General features: G+C 40.4%; 2 pseudogenes; one reads left to right on the top strand and one right to left on the bottom strand.

Moving 5' to 3' along the window:
- The first annotated feature begins 7,629 nt into the window (after positions 1 to 7,629).
- LOC128593101 (uncharacterized) lies at positions 7,630 to 7,763 on the top strand (annotated as a pseudogene).
- A 5,286-nt stretch (positions 7,764 to 13,049) lies between these two features.
- Positions 13,050 to 14,221, bottom strand: LOC128591326 (protein APCDD1-like; annotated as a pseudogene).
- Positions 14,222 to 19,385: the final 5,164 nt, after the last annotated feature.

The raw sequence follows: 19,385 nt of genomic DNA, 5'->3' as shown, positions 1-19,385 counted from the left end.
AACATTCATGGAGTTTTGACGAATTGTATGCCTGTGTCACACTAAACTCTACCAAATGCTAAAACATTAACATCACCCCAGAAAGTTTTCCCCATGCCTTTCTCAGTCAAAGCCTGATCCAGAGCAAGGCCCCAATTCTCTTCAATTCTGAAAAGGCTGAGAGAGGTGAGGAAGCTGCAGAAGGAAAGTCTAAAACTAGCAGAGGCTGGTTTCTGAAGTGTAGAGAAGGAAATAGTCTCCATAACAAACAAACAAAAAAAGTGCAAGGTGAAGCAGCAAGTACTAATGTAAACACTGACACAAGTTGTCCAAGAAGTCCTAGTAAGATCACTAATGAAGGTAGCTACACCAAACAGCAGATTTTTGATGTAGACAAAACAACCTCATCTTGGAAGAAGATGCCATGGAGGACATTCATAGGTAGAAAAGAGAAGTAAATGGCTCCAAAACTTTGAAGTTTTTTTAACTGTCCTCTTGGAGGCTAATGCTAAAGTTGGTGACTTTAAGTTGAAGCCAGTGCTCCTTTACCATTTAAAAAAATCCTAGGGCCCTTCAGAATTATGCTAAATCTACTCTGTCTGAGCTCTATAAATGGAATAACAATGCCTAGATGACAGCACATCTGTCTACAGCAGCGGTTCTCAACCTGGGGGTCATGACCCACAGGAATTATATTAAAGGGTCGCGGCATTAGGAAGGTTGAGAAAGGATGATTTCCTAAATATTTCAAGACCAATGTTTAGACCTACTGCTCAGAAAAAAAGATTCTTTTCAAAGATTTAGTGTTCAGTGACAATGTACCTGGTCACCCAAAAGCTATAAGGGAGATGTACAAAGAGATGGACGTTGTTTTTATGCCTGCTAACAGAACATCCATTCTGCAGCCTGTGAATCAAGGAGTTAATTTTGACTTTCAAGTCTTATTATTTCAGAAATTACATTTTGTAAGACTATAGCTGCCGTATATGGTGATTCCTCTGACAGATATGGGCAAAGCAAGGAAGCATTCACCATTCTAGACACCATAAACATTTGTGATTCATGGGAGGAGGTCAAAGTCTCAACATTAACAAGAGTTTAGAAGAAGTTGATTCAAAGTTTCATGGATGATTTTGAGGAGCTCAAGACCTCAGTGGAGAAAGTACCTGCAAATTTGGTGGAAATAGCAAGATGGAACTAGGATTAGAAGTGGAGCATGAAGATGTGACTGAATTGCTATAATACAATTTTGTGATAAAACTTGAACGGATGAATTGCTTCCTATGGATGAGCAAAGAAAAGTGGTTTCTTGAGATGGTATCTGTTCCTGGCGAAGATGCTGTAAACATTGTTGAAATGACAACAAAAAAAATTAGAATATTACATAAACTTAGTTGGTAAAGCAGCAGTAGGGTATGAGAGGACCGACTCCAATTTTGAAAGAAGTTCAAGTGTGGGTAAAATGCCATAGCTGCACAAACTATAGAGAAATCTTTCATGAAAAGAAGAGTCATTGGATGCAAGAAATGTCACTGTTGTCTTATTTTTTTAAATTCCTGCAGGTACCCCAACCAATAATACCACCATCCATCTGTGGCCATCAACATGTATGAGGCAAGACTTTGCACCAGCAAACAGATTATGAGTCGCCAAAGGCTCAGATGATTGCTATCATTTTTTAGAATCGAAGTGTTTTTTAATTAAGGTATGCATCTTGTGTTTTAGATCTAATGCTATTGGACACATACTAGACTATAGCACACTGTAAACATATAAATAACAGCACACTGTAAACATATAAACTTTTATAAATATATGTTTATATGTACTGGGGAAAAAATTCTCATGCCTTGCTCTATCTCTAATAGTATCTATCTAGCTTTGAAGTTTTAAAGCCAATCAATCTTAAGAAGATGAATTTAAGCCATTCACAATTATTTTGATTACTAATGTTTGGATTCATTTCATCTTACTTTATTCTCTTTGCCATAATTTTTATTGTTTCTGTTTCTTATTCTTGTATTGACTTGATTGTATTTGTTTGTTCCATCTTTTCTCCTAGAATGGTCTGGAAGAAATAGGTTTATATTCCTGGGGAGTATTATTAAACTGTAGCACATACAATTTAATTTGTATTTGTCTACTTATTTTTAAAAAGATTCACTGTATCCTCACTCTAAGAAGACAATAACCTTGGCATTGTTTCATTTTCCAATCCTCATTTTCATCCTTTGGTTTACCTCTTTTATTGATACCAGCCAGAAGTCTAGCTTTGGATAATTTTTTTTTTTTTTTTTTTTTTTTTACAATCTCTCATTATTTAGACCTAGCAATAAATCTTACTAGGGAATTTTCTCTTGGATTCTCCCCACCCCCATACAAGAGTACCTGTAAATATTGCTTTTACAGAGCACCTGAAGCTGGTAAGCTGCATCTCTCAAAATGTCATCATTTCAATCACACACTTACTTGAGAGTTTGGCATTGAAGATTCCACACTACACCACCTCACCACAGCAGCTAAAATTCTGTGAGTTTAATTGATGTTACTTTTCACACTGTGCTTCTTAAAAACTTCTCCCATTCTCACACATTGATCACTGGGAAGGCTCTGGGTCCTATTGTCTTCCTTTGCTTAGAAAAATCCTCCTCATTTGAGTAGGAAGTAGATTTTGAACATATGCTGACATGCTCCCACCCTTTCTACCTCAACGTCCACCTGCACAGCCTCAGGTCTTGAAAGGAAGAGGAAGAACATTGAGTAGTCTAAACTGGCTCCCATTTGTGCACTCACAAAACTCTATGTGCTTAAGCCTGAGTGTTCACATAAAGCAAATTAGGGGTACTTTTTTTCTTTATAAAAATTATTCTTTGGTGTACAAAAGCATTCAATGCAATTTTCCTTTTAATATCCAACTTTTCTAGTACATTTCAAATCTGATTCCATTTCCAACAATTCAGTTGACTTTTTATTTTGCAGAATACAGTGATTGTATTAAACCTATAAAACAAGTATGCCGATAGTTCCTCTTTACAGGTTTTTATGTTTTTTGAAGTTTCAAGGATGAAATTCTGTGAATTCATGCAAGATAGTGGAGGACCTGGTATGGTTTCTGGACATGGACTCTCCCGCTGAGTTGTTCAGATGAAAGAAATTGCAAGGAAAACTAGAAGCTACTGTGAGACCTTGCAATCTATACTCAGTCTCTATTTTTGATAATGTCATTTTTAAACAAATATCCTCATTAAAGTTTTGCAAAACAAGAGCTGTAAGTAGTAATTTAATTTGAACTTCTAGAGCCATCTTCCTTTCTAAAGGTGTTCGGGTGGGCCACACTCTTGTTCCCACTCAATAACCCAATGAAGGTATTAAAGACTGATGAATTGTTTCTGATGAATTGCCCAGGGTGACAGATTTATCTGACCGCAGTAAAATCCTTAGCCTAGGGTCTGGCACTTAACTTGATGCTCACTAAATATTTTCTTTTTTTTTTTTTTGTAGAGACAGAGTCTCACTTTATGGCCCTCGGTAGAGTGCCATGGCATCACACAGCTCACAGCAACCTCCAACTCCTGGGCTTAAGCGATTCTCTTGCCTCAGCCTCCCGAGTAGCTGGGACTACAGGCACCCACCACAACGCCCGGCTATTTTTGGTTGCAGTTTGGCCGGGGCCGGGTTTGAACCCGCCACCCTCGGTATATGGGGCCGGCGCTTTACCGACTGAGCCACAGGCGCCGCCCCAATAAATATTTTCTAAATGAAGAATCTGGAGGGTTTTTTTCCCAGCCAGTTTTGTAGACTTTTCACTTCATTGCGCTGCCTCCCTACTAATCAGGAACTGCTCATTAACACAAACTGCTTGCAAGGGACTACCTGTGTAGCAGATCGGAAGGTCGGCCTCCTATTGGTGTTATTTGTGCCTGAAATGCAACCCACACACATAACTTCTCTATGTGGTCTGTGTGTTCAGGAATCTTGAATGTTTTCCAGGGGTGTAGAGGGTGACTTCTCACATGTGGACAGACAGGGCCTGCTTCCTGAGCATGCAACCTGTGCAGTTGTGCTTGAGGAGTTGGGAGTCCATGCTTGTTTTAATGCTCTTCTTTCTCCACTTTGAAACTCTTAATTTTTAAACAAGAGGTTCCAAGTTTTCTTTTTGCACTGGGAAATCTATAATTGATGTAGCCCATCCTGGTGGTTAGAGACCAATCATGAAAAAAAAAAAAAGATTAAGGCTTTTGATATGAATGATACTTAAGTGGGTAAGATTTTCAATGTCATATAAAGAATACCTATTTTTACAAAATATGATATCTTCTCTGTGTTAAGGGAGGAGAGTGAATATTTGTCAGGGACAGGGTAACATTCTAGGACCGTTGATCTTCCCATTTTGAATGTAAAAGAAACTTTCGGGTCCGGGAGTCCCACCTGCTCAGGTTACAGACAGGGAACATCCAGAAGTAGCTCAACAAGCTCCTGCCCCCTTGACCTGGCTGGAGGCAGGTCGCAGGGCTCCTGGGTCCCCCTGCTGCTTAGACTGCATCAGGGTCTCAGAATCAGAAAGTGGCAGGTCAGGGAACATGGTATCTGTCTTCACAGAGTGGTCTAGGGCTGAAGGTGGCCTTCTAAGTCCTGGAGTGTGGTCTTTTGACTGAATCTAAATTTTATAAAACAAATCCTTTTAACAGAGGGATTTGTCCTGTGAAGCTTTGATTCAACTGAGGGACTGCACTTGGGGATCTGGAGGGTTGCATGTGGCCTCGAAACGATAGGTTCCCCGTCTCTGGTGGTATAGAGATTGTAAAACAAACAAAGGCATAGCCCGTAGCTCAGTAGATAGGGTGCCGGCCACATACACCCAGGCAGGCGGGTTCAAATCCAGCCGGGGCCTGCTAAACAACAATGACAACTGCAACCAAAAAATAGCTGGGCGTTGTGGCCGGCACCTGTAGTCCCAGCTACTTGGGAGGCTGAGGCAAGAAAATCACTTAAGCCCAAGAGTTTGAGGTTGCTGTGAGCTTGTGATATCACAGCACTCTACTGAAGGTGACATAGTGAGACTTTGGTCTCAAAAAAAAAAAAAAAGATTTCAATAATTGCATGTTTATCTTTGCAGTGGTACAGGCATATTAATGAAGGCTAATCTACAAAGAGCCAAAAAAAAAAGAAAAAACCTTGAAGGAAAACGGATCAGTTGTCCTCAGCTCACATATTTGTCTATGAGGAGGTCGCTCAGTGGGACAGGCAACATGATTATTCACTGAGGTCTCTTTGTCCTCAGCAACCAGATTAGGTGCGGAGAGGAGGAGAAGGTCCTCCCGGAGCCGGAGCAGTGATATGCCTTGGCTATTTTCATTCCTATCACTGTACGGTGGAAAAAGTACCTTCTAATTGATGCAACAGGAAATCTGAGTGAAATAGCTTAAAGTTGTTGAAAGTAAAAATAAAATTGGCATGAAGTGGTGATGAGGAAAGAACTGTCGGTGAGCCGTCATGAGCTACGTGGGCACGCTGTGGTCGTGTTGCATAAATATTTCTGACAAATAGAATCATGAGTTGTTTTTTTTTTTTTATAACTTTTTATTGTGGTAAAATACACATGGCATAAAATTGATCATTTTAACCATTGTTAAATATACAGTTCACAGTTCACTGGCATTAAGTACATTCACAACCCTATCAACCCATCACCACTATCTGTTTCCAGGACTTTTTCATCTTCCCAAAGTGAACCTCTGTGCCCATTAAAAAATTGCCCCCAACTCCTCCTCTCCCCAGCCCATGGCAAACCCTATTGTACTTTCTGTCTCTATGAATTGCCCATTCTAGTATCTTACATAAGTGGAATCCTACAATATCTGTCCCTTTGTGTCTGATTTAACTCACTTAGCATAATATTTTCAAGGTCCATCCATGTAGTCGCATGTAATATCGGAATTTCATTGTTTTTTAAGGCTGAAAAATGTTCCACTTATGTATACACCACATTTTATTTATTTATTTCTCTCTTAAGGGACATTTGATTGTTATGAATAATGCTTCTATGAACTTATATAAAAATTTCTATTTGCTTTTAATTTTTGAGTATATGCACAGTAGGGGAATTGCTGATCATATAGTAATTCTTTTTTTTAAGCTTTTTTATTAAATCATAAACACATAGATCATATATACATTAATACATCTATAGAATACAGTGTGCTGATTTCATATAGAATTAGGAATGCTTACATCACACTGGTTAATATATACCTTATCTCGTATATTAGTTATTGTGTTAAGACATTTATACTCTATACTAATAGATCCGACATATACCCTTGCTTCATGCACCATTGGTGTGATCCCACCATTCACCCTCCCTCTATCTGACCTCCTCCCTCATTTCCCATCTCCCTCCTCCCTCCTTCATCTTGGGCCATAATTGTGATCTATTCTTCATATGAAAGTGTGAGTGATTGTAAATTGGTCATATAATAATTCTATGTTTAATTTTTTTGAGGAACCACCATATAGTACTGTTTTCCATAGTAGCTGCACCATTTTACATTCCTACCAACAAAACACAAGAGTTCCAATTTCTCCACATCTTGCCATCACTTGTTGTTTTCTGTTTAGGAGGGGTTGGGTTTTTTTGTTTGTTTGTTTGCTTTTAATAGCCATCCTAATGAGTATGAAGTGGTATCTCACTTTGATTTAGATTTACATTTCTATAATGACTGTTGATGCTGAACATCTTTTCATGTGCTTATTGGCCATTTGTATGTCTTTAATGAAATGTTTATTCAAGTCATTTGGCCATTTTTTAATTATGTAAATGTATAAGGTATGAAGTATTGTTATAATCTATACAATATGGAATAATTAAGCCACACTAATTAATATTTCCATTACTTTAATTTTTTTTATGGTATAAACATTTGAAATTTACTCTTAGCAACTTTGAATATGCATTAAATTATTATTAACTATAGTCACCATGCTGTGCAATGGATCTCAAAAAATTTATGCCGCCTGTCTAATGGAAACTTTGTATCCTTGACTAACATCTCTCAATTCCCCTTATTTCCAGGCTTCTGATAATCACCATCCTATTCTCTGAGTTTGTTTCTTTTTTTTTTATTAAATCATAACTGTATACATTGATATGATCATGGGGCATCATACACTCGCTTCATAGACCATTTGACACATTTTTATCACAGTGGTTAACATAGCCTTTCCGGCGTTATCTCAATTAAGTGAGATAACATGATCTCTGCCCTTCTGTGCCTGGCTTATTTCACTCAGCACAATAACTTCTAGGTTTATTCCTGTTGTAGCAAATGACAGAATTCCTTTTTAAGGCTGAATAATATTTCATTATACATACATATATTTTATTTATTCATTCAACCATTGATAAATACTTCTGTTTATTCCACAACTTAGCTATCATGAATTGTGCTGAAATGAACATGAGAATGCAGATATATCTTTGACATATGAATTTCAAATACTTTGGATGTGCGCCCAGAAGTAGAATTGCTGGATAATACAGTAATTCTATTTTTTTTTCAGGACCCTTCATATAGTTTTTCATAATAGCTGTACTAATTTACATTCCCAACAACAGCGTACAAGGGTTCCCTTTTCTCCACATTCATGCCAATCACGTCTTGGCCTTTTGGCTAAGATCAAGTTTAGTGTCTACATTCTCTTTTTTTTTTTTTTATTAAATCATAACTGTATACATTGATATGATCATGGAGCATCATACACTCGCTTCATAAACCATTTGACACATTTTTATCACAGTGGTTAACATAGCCTTTCCGGTGTTATCTCAGTTACTGTGCCAAAACATTTACATTCTACATTTACCAAGTTTCGCAAATACCCCTGTAATATGCACCACAGGTGTGATCCCACTGATCCCCCTCCCTCTACCCACCCTCCCCTTTCCCACTTCCCCCTATTGTTAAGTTGTAGCTGGGTTATAGCTTTCATGTGAGAGTCCCAAATTAGTTTCATAGTAGGGCTGTGTACATTGGGTACTTTTTCTTCCATTCTTGGGATACTTTACTAAGAAGAATATGTTCCAGCTCCATCCATGTAAACATGAAAGAGGTAAAGTCTCCATCTTTCTTTAAGGCTGCATAGTATTCCATGGTATACATATACCACAATTTATTAATCCATTCGTGGATCGATGGGCACTTGGGCATAAAAATACTAGAGGAGAATGCAGGGAAAACCCTTGAAGAAATTGGTCTGGGTGAGTATTTCATGAGGAGAACCCCCCGGGCAATTGAAGCAGCTTCAAAAATACACTACTGGGACTTGATCAAACTAAAAAGCTTCTGCACAGCTAAGAACACAGTAAGCAGAGCAAGCAGACAGCCCTCAGAATGGGAGAAGATATTTGCAGGGTATATCTCTGACAAAGGTTTAATAACCAGAATCCACAGAGAACTCAAACGCATCAGCAAGAAAAAAACAAGGGATCCCATCGCAGGCTGGGCAAGGGATTTGAAGAGAAACTTCTCTGAAGAAGACAGGCGCATGGCCTTCAGACATATGAAAAAGTGCTCATTGGGCGGCGCCTGTGGCTCAGCGGGTAGGGTGCCGGTCCCATATGCCGGAGGTGGCGGGTTCAAACCCAGCCCCGGCCAAATTAAAAAAAAAAAAAAAAGAAAAAGTGCTCATCATCTTTAATCATCAGAGAAATGCAAATCAAAACTACTTTGAGATATCATCTAACTCCAATGAGACTAGCCTATATCACAAAATCTCAAGACCAGAGATGTTGGCGTGGATGCGGAGAAAAGGGAACACTTCTGCACTGCTGGTGGGAATGCAAATTAATACATTCCTTTTGGAAAGATATATGGAGAACACTCAGAGATCTAAAAATAGATCTGCCATTCAATCCTGTAATTCCTCTGCTGGGCATATACCCAGAAGACCAAAAATCACAACATAACAAAGGTATTTGTACCAGAATGTTTATTGCAGCCCAATTCATAATAGTGTGTACATTCTTGCCAACACTTCTGTCTCTCAGCTAACAGTCATTCTGACAGGTGGGAGATGATGTCTCACTGATGCTTTAATTTGCGTGTCCCTAATAATTGGTGATGTTGAGCATTTTTTCCTATATCGGATGGCCCTTTGTATGCCTTCTATTGAGAAATGTCTTTTCAGGTCCTGTGCTCACTTTTTAATTGAGTGTTTGTTTTCTTGTGAATTGAGTTGTTTGAGATCCTTATGTATTCTGGATATTAACCTATTATCAGATTTATGGCCTGAAAATATTTTCTCTCAGTCTGTAGGTTGTCTCTTCATACTGTTGATTGTTTCTTTTGCTGTGCAGAGGCCATTCATTTACCTATTGTTACTTTTGTCACCTATGCTTTGGGGCTCAAGTCTAAAAAGTCATTGCCTAGACAAATGTTGAATAGTTTTCCTTCTGTATTTTCTTCTAGTTTACAGTTTTAGATCTTATGTTTAAGTCTTTAACCAATTTTATGTTGATTTTTGTATATAGTCTGAGATAAGGGTCTAACTTCATTCTTGTGTGTGTGTGGATATCCAGTTTTCTCAACACCGTCTGTTAAAGAGAGACTGTCTACTTCCCATTGTGTGTTCTTGGCACCTTCACTGAAAAAAATCACTTGATAATAAACATATGAGTTCATTTCTGGACTCCATTGATTGATGTGTGTATTTTATTTATTTATTTATTTTTTTTTGTACTAGTTACTTTTGTTTTATTGTGGTAAGAAATACAGAACACGGAGTTTGCCATCTCAACCAGTTTTAAGTGGCTTCCCACTGCTGTGGAACCATCACCACCACCACCCGCTGCCCCAGGACCCCTTCATATTCCTCCACTGTAACTCTGTACAGCCCCCAGGCCCAGCCCCCGGCAGGCGCCATCCTACTGTCTTCCTGGATGACCTCTGAGGAGTGGAAGAGCAGGCGTCGTGTACCGTTAGCCCTTATTTCACTCAGCATAAGCTCCTCAAGCGTCACGCATGTCAGCATTTCCATCCTTTCAAAGGCTGAACAATATTGTGTTGTGCGCACACGTCACATTCTGTTTACAGGTTTTCTCAATAGACACTTACGTTGCTTCCATCTTTCCACTACTGTGGATAATGCTGCTATCACCAGGGGTATACGCCTATCTGTTCCAGTCCCTGCTTTTAATTCTTTTGGGTATATATCCAGAAATGGAACAGCTGTGTCATATAAGAATCTTACGTTTAATATTTTGAGGGACCACCAGTGTCTTCAGTGGCTGCAGAATTTTACATTCCTACCAGCAGTGCACAGGGATTCCGATTTTTCCACATCCTCACCAACACCTGGTTTGTTTTCTGTTTTTTATTGTTTTCTTTTCTTTTTCGTAATAGCCATCCTAACAGGTAACTTGGCATCCCACTGTGGTTTTGATTTTCCAATGATTAATGATGCTGAACAACTTTTCATGTTCCTGCTGATCATTTGAAAATCCAAGCCCTTCGCCTGGGAGCTTTCAAATCATTTTGCTTCTGTTGTTGACTAGTTACTTTTTGAAACAACTCTTCAGCTGTCATTAAAGCTAAAAACAGGGGCAGCGCCTGTGGCTCAGGGAGTAGGGCGCCGGTCCCATATGCCGGAGGTGGTGGGTTCAAACCAAGCCCCGGCATGCGGGGGGGGTAGTATTTTGGCCTTTGTGGATACTGTCAACAAGCTACCAGGTTTAGCCAGGGTTGTATGAGGAGACACCTATTTTGTAGACAGGTTTTTTAAAAAAATCATTTGTGCTCCTAATTCTCAAACTTTTTGGCTTGAATCAAAATTATAAGTACAAAGAGGGAAGTAGAAATTAAAGGCTCTATGTTGTATTTTTAAAATGCCTTCTCTTTTCTAAGATGCTCTTCTTAATTAGTATCCTTCCAAGATGAATAAGTGGGAAGAACATAGAATAAGACAGATAGTCTTATTAAAAGACAGAGTGATTTGGACTCCACCGTATCACTTGCTTTATAAAATCGCTCTCTCTTCAGATCTGTGCTCTGATACATGATTCTCTCTTGAGACTTGTCCTCCCCCTGGCTCACCAACTTGGCACCCTTTCCCTGAATCTCAGAAAGGGCTATTTAAAGTCAAAAGTTTCTGTACACAGATAGCTTGAAGGTTAAAGCAGAGGGACCAGAGAATGTTTCCTTGTTGCTATTCTTTATACTCACTATAAAAAGCTTTAATTCAGAAGTAGGGGGCGAATAAAGATCCCTGTACAATTAGACTCAGAAAAGAAAAAAACAATCAAACTTATCCTATAAACAAACAAACAAAACCCCTTACATAGTATAAGTGAGCAGTGTTTTGGGCAAGAAGTGGGGTTTTGCCTGCTCTGCCCTCTGATTCCTGCCCATCTCTCTGGTAGCAAGGTCAATAACTACGGCTGCACTTGCAGGGCGCTGGAGTCTGGGGCTGTAGTCCATTGTCTCCTGAAGCTTTACTTTGTCCCCCAAGACACCACGGGGACATTTTACAGATGCAACCAAGATGTGAGGAGAGGAAATCACTCAGCTAAGAGAACTTACAAACAAAGGTAGAATCAGGACCCCGATTTGGCCTCCGGGCTACTGAATGCTACTTCCTGCCCTGGGCTGCCCCTTGGGGGGTGGAGGGCGGGGGTCCTGTAAAGAACAAACAGTCCCCTATCAAGGACTCCACCCCAGGAAAAGGTCTTCTCCCTCGCGAGACTGATGGGGATTCTCCAGGCTTTCTCCTGTTCCCTGCCAATTATTTATTTCTGGAGAGCTGGTTCATCAACAACATTTGCTGACAGTATCCACTTGTTTTCGCCGTCTTCCCAGAATGGAAGAAAGGACTTGACGGGATCCTGGTTCACAGCAGGCTGGATACAACACACATCTTCAGAAGCAGCATTTCTAGGACTAACAGGTTTTGTTCAAGGAGGAGGAGAACTGGGAATAGATGATGGAAACAAAACACCGTGAAGGTTTCTGGAAAGAGACTTACTGTGGCTAATGGCCCTGGTCAAAAGCTTTCTTGGAAAGTACAGTTTTCCACGAGTTTGATCGCGTCTCTGCTGTGGATAATCCTGTAGGCACAGCCTTCTCAGGGCCTACCCACGGCTGGCAGGTTCTCTGACGCCAAGACCACAGAGTCCAGGGAGAGCTGAGCATGCGGCCAATGTGATGAGGTCCTCATGGACATGCAGACTACACAAAGCTGTCACTGCACACCAGAGGAGCCAGCATCCGTCACACGTGACCAGTGTTCACATACTGGGGAGGGACGGCACAGTGCTTCTCTGCTCTTGGATTCTAGGAGCTTATGGACTAGGCTCATTTTGGTCCCTTCAAGGGAACTTGGGTGACTCCACTTTCAGAAAGCGTGAGGGGGAACTGCTGTGGCCACCCACACTATGTCCCTTTAACTGTAGCTTTAGGTACAGGCTGCCCATGCCGGCTGTCTGTCTGGCTGTCTGTCCTGTGGGAATGGACTGAATGTTTGTGAAGTCCTAAACCCTTATGGGAGGGAATTAGGAGGCTGGGCCTTTGGGAGGTGACTAGGCATGAAGGTGGAGCCCTCACAAGTGGGATTAGTGCCCTTATCAAAGAGATCTGAGTGCTCCGTGGCTCCCTCCCCGCCACAAGGGGACACAATGGAATCAGAGTCTACGGTCTAGAAGAGGCCCTGAGCAATGCACCACACTGGTGCCCTGAGCTGGGCTTCCGGCCTCTGTGAGCATAAGAAATAAGCACCTGTTGTTTCTGAGTCCCAACGTCTATGGTGCTTCGTGACACCACCCTGCATGGACTGCAACACCAGCTCCCAGCAAGTAGCACGGTGCCGAGCTGCAGAATGTGGGTTCGGTGCAGTCAGCCACCCTGCCAGGAGGTGAGCAGAGCACAGGGCACTCGGAGGGACTCTGAGAGCCTCGGGGAGACACCGCACAGCAACCCACAGCCAGTTACAGACACCCAGGAAGGGGCCTGCGCCTCGAGAAAGGTTCACTGCTGGTTCCCGCATGTGGAGTTGGCTGCCGAAGCTCAGGGAAGCAAATCTCAGCCAGACACTCTTCTGCGTCCTGCCTTGGCATTCTGCAGCGGGGGCTGGTAGCTGGACGGCCGGTAGAACGTCCTCTGGGAGGCATCGGTGTGGATGTCGCCGAGGAAGAGCTCCTCCACCAGGTGGTCTGGGCTGTGCTGTGGGTGCTGCTTCTCAACCCGGATGAGCTGCAGCTCGCGCATGGCAAAGCTCACGGCTGTGGTGCACTCACAGCGGTTCTCCTCCCGCCACAGGTCATAGGCCACGTCCTGCACCCAGGGGCCCCAGGCTCCCAGGAAGCCCGGGCAGGTGCGGTTCACCAGATGGCTGAGCTTCTCGGCTGCTGCCTCCGCGTGTGGCCGATGACCTGGACATTGTGCAGCTGGTAGTCAGCTTCAGTGCCCCCTCGGATGATCCAGGAGGCCTGGCGGAGGCGGATCTTGCCCCGGATGATGAGCGTGTAGGTGGGGTCTGTGCACCGGTTGCTGCCATAGTAAAACTGGTAGGCCTTGAATGTGTTATTGTGGTAGAATCTGTAAGATCTTGTGATGAACTCTGGGCCTGACCTTACTTCACAGCCAGTGGAGACCCAGTGGCCCTCGATTGTAGGCGGCATCTACACAGTGATCCGTGCACCATTGTGGAGATGTTTGAGCATGTGATAGCACTGCGACTCCTTGAAAGCCCTCCAGGCACTTTTCTCTAAGGACCTAGGATGTGATCGGCTGTCTGGATGAAGGAGGGCAGAACCCTCTCCCAGCCCATGAAGCAGGAGGGCCAGGAACAGGTATCTGAGCAGGAAGAGGCGCGGACAGGACATCCCCAGTGCTCCTCGGAGCCCTTCGCTCGCCGGCCTCCGATCGCTCCCCGGAAGCTCGGCGGCGATGCGACGGCGCCCTGCCCTCCCGCCCCGTCCAGGCCCCGGTGAGCGCTCGGCCACAGCCCGCGTGCGGCCGGGCCAGGCCCAGCTTCAGGCGGCCGCAGCGCGCCCCATGCCGGGCGGGCGCGGCGCGGGGCTGCCGGGCGCGCGCTCCCTGGGCGCCTTCGGGCAGCTGTGGGCGCCCGGTCCCCATCCGCGTGCCCGCCTCGCCGCGTCCCGCCCCGCGTCCCGCTCTGGCCGCCGCGCGCGCCGCTCCGAGCTGCAGTGGCCGCCACCGCCGCCGCAGCTGCAGCTGCAGCGTCTCTTCATATTTCCAGAGCGCCGCCGGCGGGGCGGCCGGGCCATAACCACGGAGGAGCCCGGGGAGGGGTCGGCCGGGAGGCGACGCCGCGCCACCGCCCCCTGGCTGCCGCCGATGTGTCTATTTTAGTCAATACCATTCTATTTTACTTACTATAGCTTTGTAATATAGTTTGTAAGAAAATACTGTGATGCCTCCAGCTTTGCTCTTTTTGCTCAAGATGGTCTTGGATATTTAGGGTTTGTGGTCCCATATAAGTTTTAGGATTATTTTTTGAATTTCTGTGAAAAATAACATTGGAATTTTGATAGGGGTTGTATTGAATTTATAGATTGCTTTGGCTAATATAGATATTTAACAATATTAGTTCTTCCAATCCAGGAACATGGAATATACAGGGTGTCCCAAAGGTTTCCATACATAGGAAAAATGAACAAACTCATATTTTATATTATATTTTAATATTGTATATGTACATATTAATCAGAGAAATATTTTATAAATATTTTGTCAAATTTTGTAATAAGCATCTTGTAAAGAAAGGTATGTTTATCTACAATTTCCCATTTTCCCTGTGTATATAACCATGGTGACCTTTGGGATACCATGTATTTCCATTTTTGTGTGTCTTCTTCAATTTCATTCATTAAAGTTTAATCATTTTTCAGTGTACAGATCTTTCACCCCTTCAGTTAGATTTGTTCCTAAGTGTTTTTTGTAGCTATTTTAAATGGATTGCTTTCTTACTTTCTTTGTCAGATAACTCATTATTAGTGTACAGAAATGCTACTGATTTTCATGTGCTGATTTTGTATCCTGTAAGTTTACTATACTCACTTATTAGATCTTATAGGTTTTTGGTAGTGCTTTTAGAGTTTTTGATATATAAGATCATGTTATCAGCAAACAGAGACAATTTGAAATCTTCCTTTCCTATTTGTATGCCTTTAATTTCTTTCTCTTGCTTAATTGTTCTGGCAAGGACTTCCAGTATTATGCTGAATAGAAGTGCCAAGACTAAGTGCTATAGTTTGGATGTGGTTTGTCTCTACCAAAATTCATGTTAATATTTAATCCCCAATGTAGCAGTGTCAGGAGGTCGGGTCTAATGGGAAATGTTTGGATCATAGGGGGTGAATCTCTTGTGAATATATTAATATCCTCTCTTAAGGAAGAATAAGTTCTCGCTCTTTCAGGAATAGATTAGTTCCCTGCCAAAGAAAGTTAGTAAAAGGGTTTGGCTTCCTCTGTTTCTCTCTCTTGCTTCCTCCCATGCCTTTGTATGTGCATACTTGTCTTCCACTTTTAGCCTTGACAGGTAGCAGCATGAGGCCCTCATCAGAAGCCAAGAAGATGCTGGCACCATGCTTCCTGTACTTCCCGGCCTGCATAACAATGAGCTAAATAAACCCCTTTTCTTTATGAACTACCCAGCCTCAGGTATTCTGTTATAACAATACAAAATGGACTAAGACAATGGGACTCCTGGTCTTGTTCTTGATCTTAGAAGAAAAGCTTTCAACTTTTCATTCATGAGTATAATGTTAGCTATGGGCTTGTCAAATATGACTTTTATTATGTTGAGGCACATTCATTCTGTAACTACTTTGTTGTGGGTCTTTATTCCGAAATCATGTTGAATGTTGTCAAGTGTTTTCTCTGCATCTAATAAGATAATAACATGGTTATCGTCCTTCATTCTCTTAATGTGATGTATCACATTTATTGATTTGCATATATCAAGTCATCTTTGCATCCCAGGGATATAGCCAGCATGATCACAGTGAATGATCCTATCAGTGTGCTGTTGAATTTGGCTTGCTAGTATGTGTATTTAGGATGTATCTATGCACATCAGGGATATTAGCCTATATTTTTCTTTTCTTGTAACATCCTTGCTTTGTTAACAGGGTGATAGTGGTCTTGTAAATTGGGTTTGGAAGCATTCCTTCTTCAATTTTTTGTAAGAGTTTGAGAAGGATTGAAATTAATTCTTTAAATGTTTTGTGGACTTCACCTGTGAAGGCCCAGGTCATGGGCATTTTTTTGATGGACAATGTCTTTCAAATGATTCAATCTCCTTATCATTATTGGTCTGTGATATTTTTAATTTTTTCATAATTAAATCTGTGTAGGTTTTATGTGTCTAGTAATTTATACATTTCTTCTATGTTATTCAATTTATTATAATATAATTGTTCACAGTGATCTTTTACATTCCTTTGTTTTTCTGCAATATCATTTGTTATGTCTCCCCTTTCCTGTCTGATTTTGAGTTTCTTCTCTGTTTTTCTTAGTGGATTTAACTAAGAGTTTGTTTTGGTGTTGTTTAATCTTTTCAGGAAAAAAACTCTTATTTAGTTTTTATGATTTTTTTCTATTGTTTTCTGGTCTCCATTTTATTTATTTCTTTATGATCTTTGTTATCTCTTTCTTTCCATTAATTTTGGCATAGCTTGTTCTTTTTCTAGTTCCTTGAGGTGTAACATTAGGTTGTTTGAGAACTTTCTTCTTTTCTGATTTATTGCTATCAATTTCCCTCTTAGAACTAATTTGTTGCATCACATAAGTTTTGGTATGTTGTATTTCCATTTTTGTTTGCCTCAAGATATTTTTGGTTCTCTTTTTTATTTCATCTATGACTCATTAGTTGTTCATAAGTTGTTGTTTAACTTCCACATGTTTGTGAATTTTCCAAGATTTCTCTTATTACTGACTTCTAATTTCATGTCATTGTGATCAGAAACTAATTCATATGTTTTCGATCCTCTTAAATTTGCTCAGATTTGTTCTGTGTCCTAATAGCTGATCTATCCTGGAGAATATTTGGTATGCAGCTTAGAAGAATGTATATCTGTTGCTATTGGATGAACGTTCTGTATGTGCTTATTAGGTCCATTTGGTTTTAAGTGTATTACAAGTCTAGTGTTTCCTTATTAATTCTCTGTCTGGATGATGTGTCCATGGTTGAACATGTCATATTTAAGTCCCCTACTCTTATCGTATTTCAGTCTATCTCTCCTTTTAGATCCTTTAATATTTGCTTTATGTATTTAGGTGCTCTGATGTTTGGTACATATATATTTACAACTGTTGTACCCCTTCATGAATTACCTCTTTATCATTATATAATGGCCTCCTTGTCTCTTTTTACAGTTTTGCCTAATATAAATACAGCTACCTCAGCTGCCTTTTGTTTCCATTTGCATGGACTATCTTTTTCATCCCTTCATTTTCAGTCTATGTATATCCTTAAAAGTGTGGCAAGTCTTTCTAGGCTGTATATAGTTGGGTCTTATTTGTTTATCAATTCAGCAACATTATGTCTTTTTATGGAGAATTTAATCTGTTTACATTGAAAGTAATTAGTGGGAAAAATAAAGTAATTATATATAGGTAAGGACTTATACTGCCATTTTGCAAATTTCTTTCTTTTTTCTTTCTTTCTCTTTCTTTCGTAGATATTTTTTTTCTTTCTCCCTTTCTGGATATCTTCCTTTGTGGTCTGTTGGTTTTCTGTGGTGCTATGCTTTGAATCCTTTCTATTTTTTTATTTGTTCATCTACTACAGATTTTTCCTTTGTGGTTACCATGAGCCTCTCAAAAAACATCTTTTAAGGCTTGGCATCTGTAGCTCAGTGGTTAGGGTGCTGGCCACATACACTGGGGCTGGCCAGTTCAAACACGCTCAGGGTCTGCTAAACAACAATGACAATTACAACAAAAATAACAACAACATATAGCTGGGCATTGTGGCGGGCATCTGTAGTCCCAGCTATTTGGAAGGCTAAGGAAAGAGAATCACTTAAGCCCAAGAGTTGTAGGTTGCTGCGAGCTGTGATGCTATGGCACTCTACCAAGGGTGACACAGTGAGACTCTGTCTCAAAAAAACACCCAAAAAACAAACAAAAAAATCTTTCAATAGGCTACTTTTCAACAGTTAACTTTGATAACAATTTAACTTTGATTCCATACAACAATTCTACATTTTTACTCCCCCATCTTATTTTTATTTTTTTTTTTTTTGTAGAGACAGAGTCTCACTGTACTGCCCTCGGGTAGAGTGCCGTGGCCTCACACAGCTCACAGCAACCTCCAACTCCTGGGCTTAAGCGATTCTCTTGCCTCAGCCTCCCGAGTAGCTGGGACTACAGGCGGCCACCACAACGCCCGGCTATTTTTTGGTTGCAGTTTGGCCAGGGCCGGGTTTGAACCCGCCACCCTCGGTATATGGGACCGGCACCCTACCGACTGAGCCACAGGCGCCGCCCCCCATCTTATTTTTTTAGTTGATGTTTTATGAGCATTTTATGCTTTTGATGTCAATATTTACATCATTTTGCAGTTTGTGTCCCTTAATGATTTATTTTTGCTATAGTTGTTTCAAATAGTTTTGTCTTTTAATGCTCATACTAAAGATAAAATTGTTTTATACCATTGCAGTAATATAGTATTCTAAACATGACTATATATTACTTATAACTTTGAGTTTTGTGATTTGATAAGTTTTATGTTACTAATTAGCAAATTTTCCTATCAGCTTAAAAACAAACAAACAAACAAAAAAAACTTTCCCTTTAGTAAATTCTGTAATGCAGGTCTAGTGATGATAAATTCCTTTAGCTTTTGTTTGTCTAGGAAAGCTTTTCCTTTTTCCCCATTTCTAAAGGATAGATTTCCTGAGTATAGTATTCTTTAATGGCAGTTTTTTCCTTCAGCATTTTGAATATATCACCCTATTCTTTTCTGTCTTACAGGATTTCTGCTAAATAGAAAGATAAATAATTTCATGATAAATAATTTGTTAAATTATTTATATAATAATTTCTGCTAAATAATATAAATTTATAATTAATAATAAAATAAAATAATTAAATTAATATAAAATTATATATTATATATTTATATTTATATAATATAAATTTATATAATAATTTCTGCTAAATAATATAAATAATTTCTGCTAAATAGAAAGATAAATAGTTCATGATAAATAATTTGTTAAATTTTGCTGCTCTCAGAATTTTTTCTTTGTCTTTGATTTTTGGTAATTTATTATATTTCATAAGCTCCTCTTTGAGTTTTGTTTTATTGGAGACCTTTGTGCTTCCTGTACCTGGATGTTGGCATTTTTCCCCAGATTTGTGAAGTTTGTAGTCATTGTTTCTTTA

This window comes from Nycticebus coucang, chromosome 8, assembly GCF_027406575.1.
Source record: "Nycticebus coucang isolate mNycCou1 chromosome 8, mNycCou1.pri, whole genome shotgun sequence".
Classification (NCBI taxonomy): Eukaryota; Metazoa; Chordata; class Mammalia; order Primates; family Lorisidae; genus Nycticebus; species Nycticebus coucang.
The sequence above is the reverse complement of the archived record's forward strand: the minus strand, read 5'-3'. Positions and strand labels throughout refer to the sequence as shown.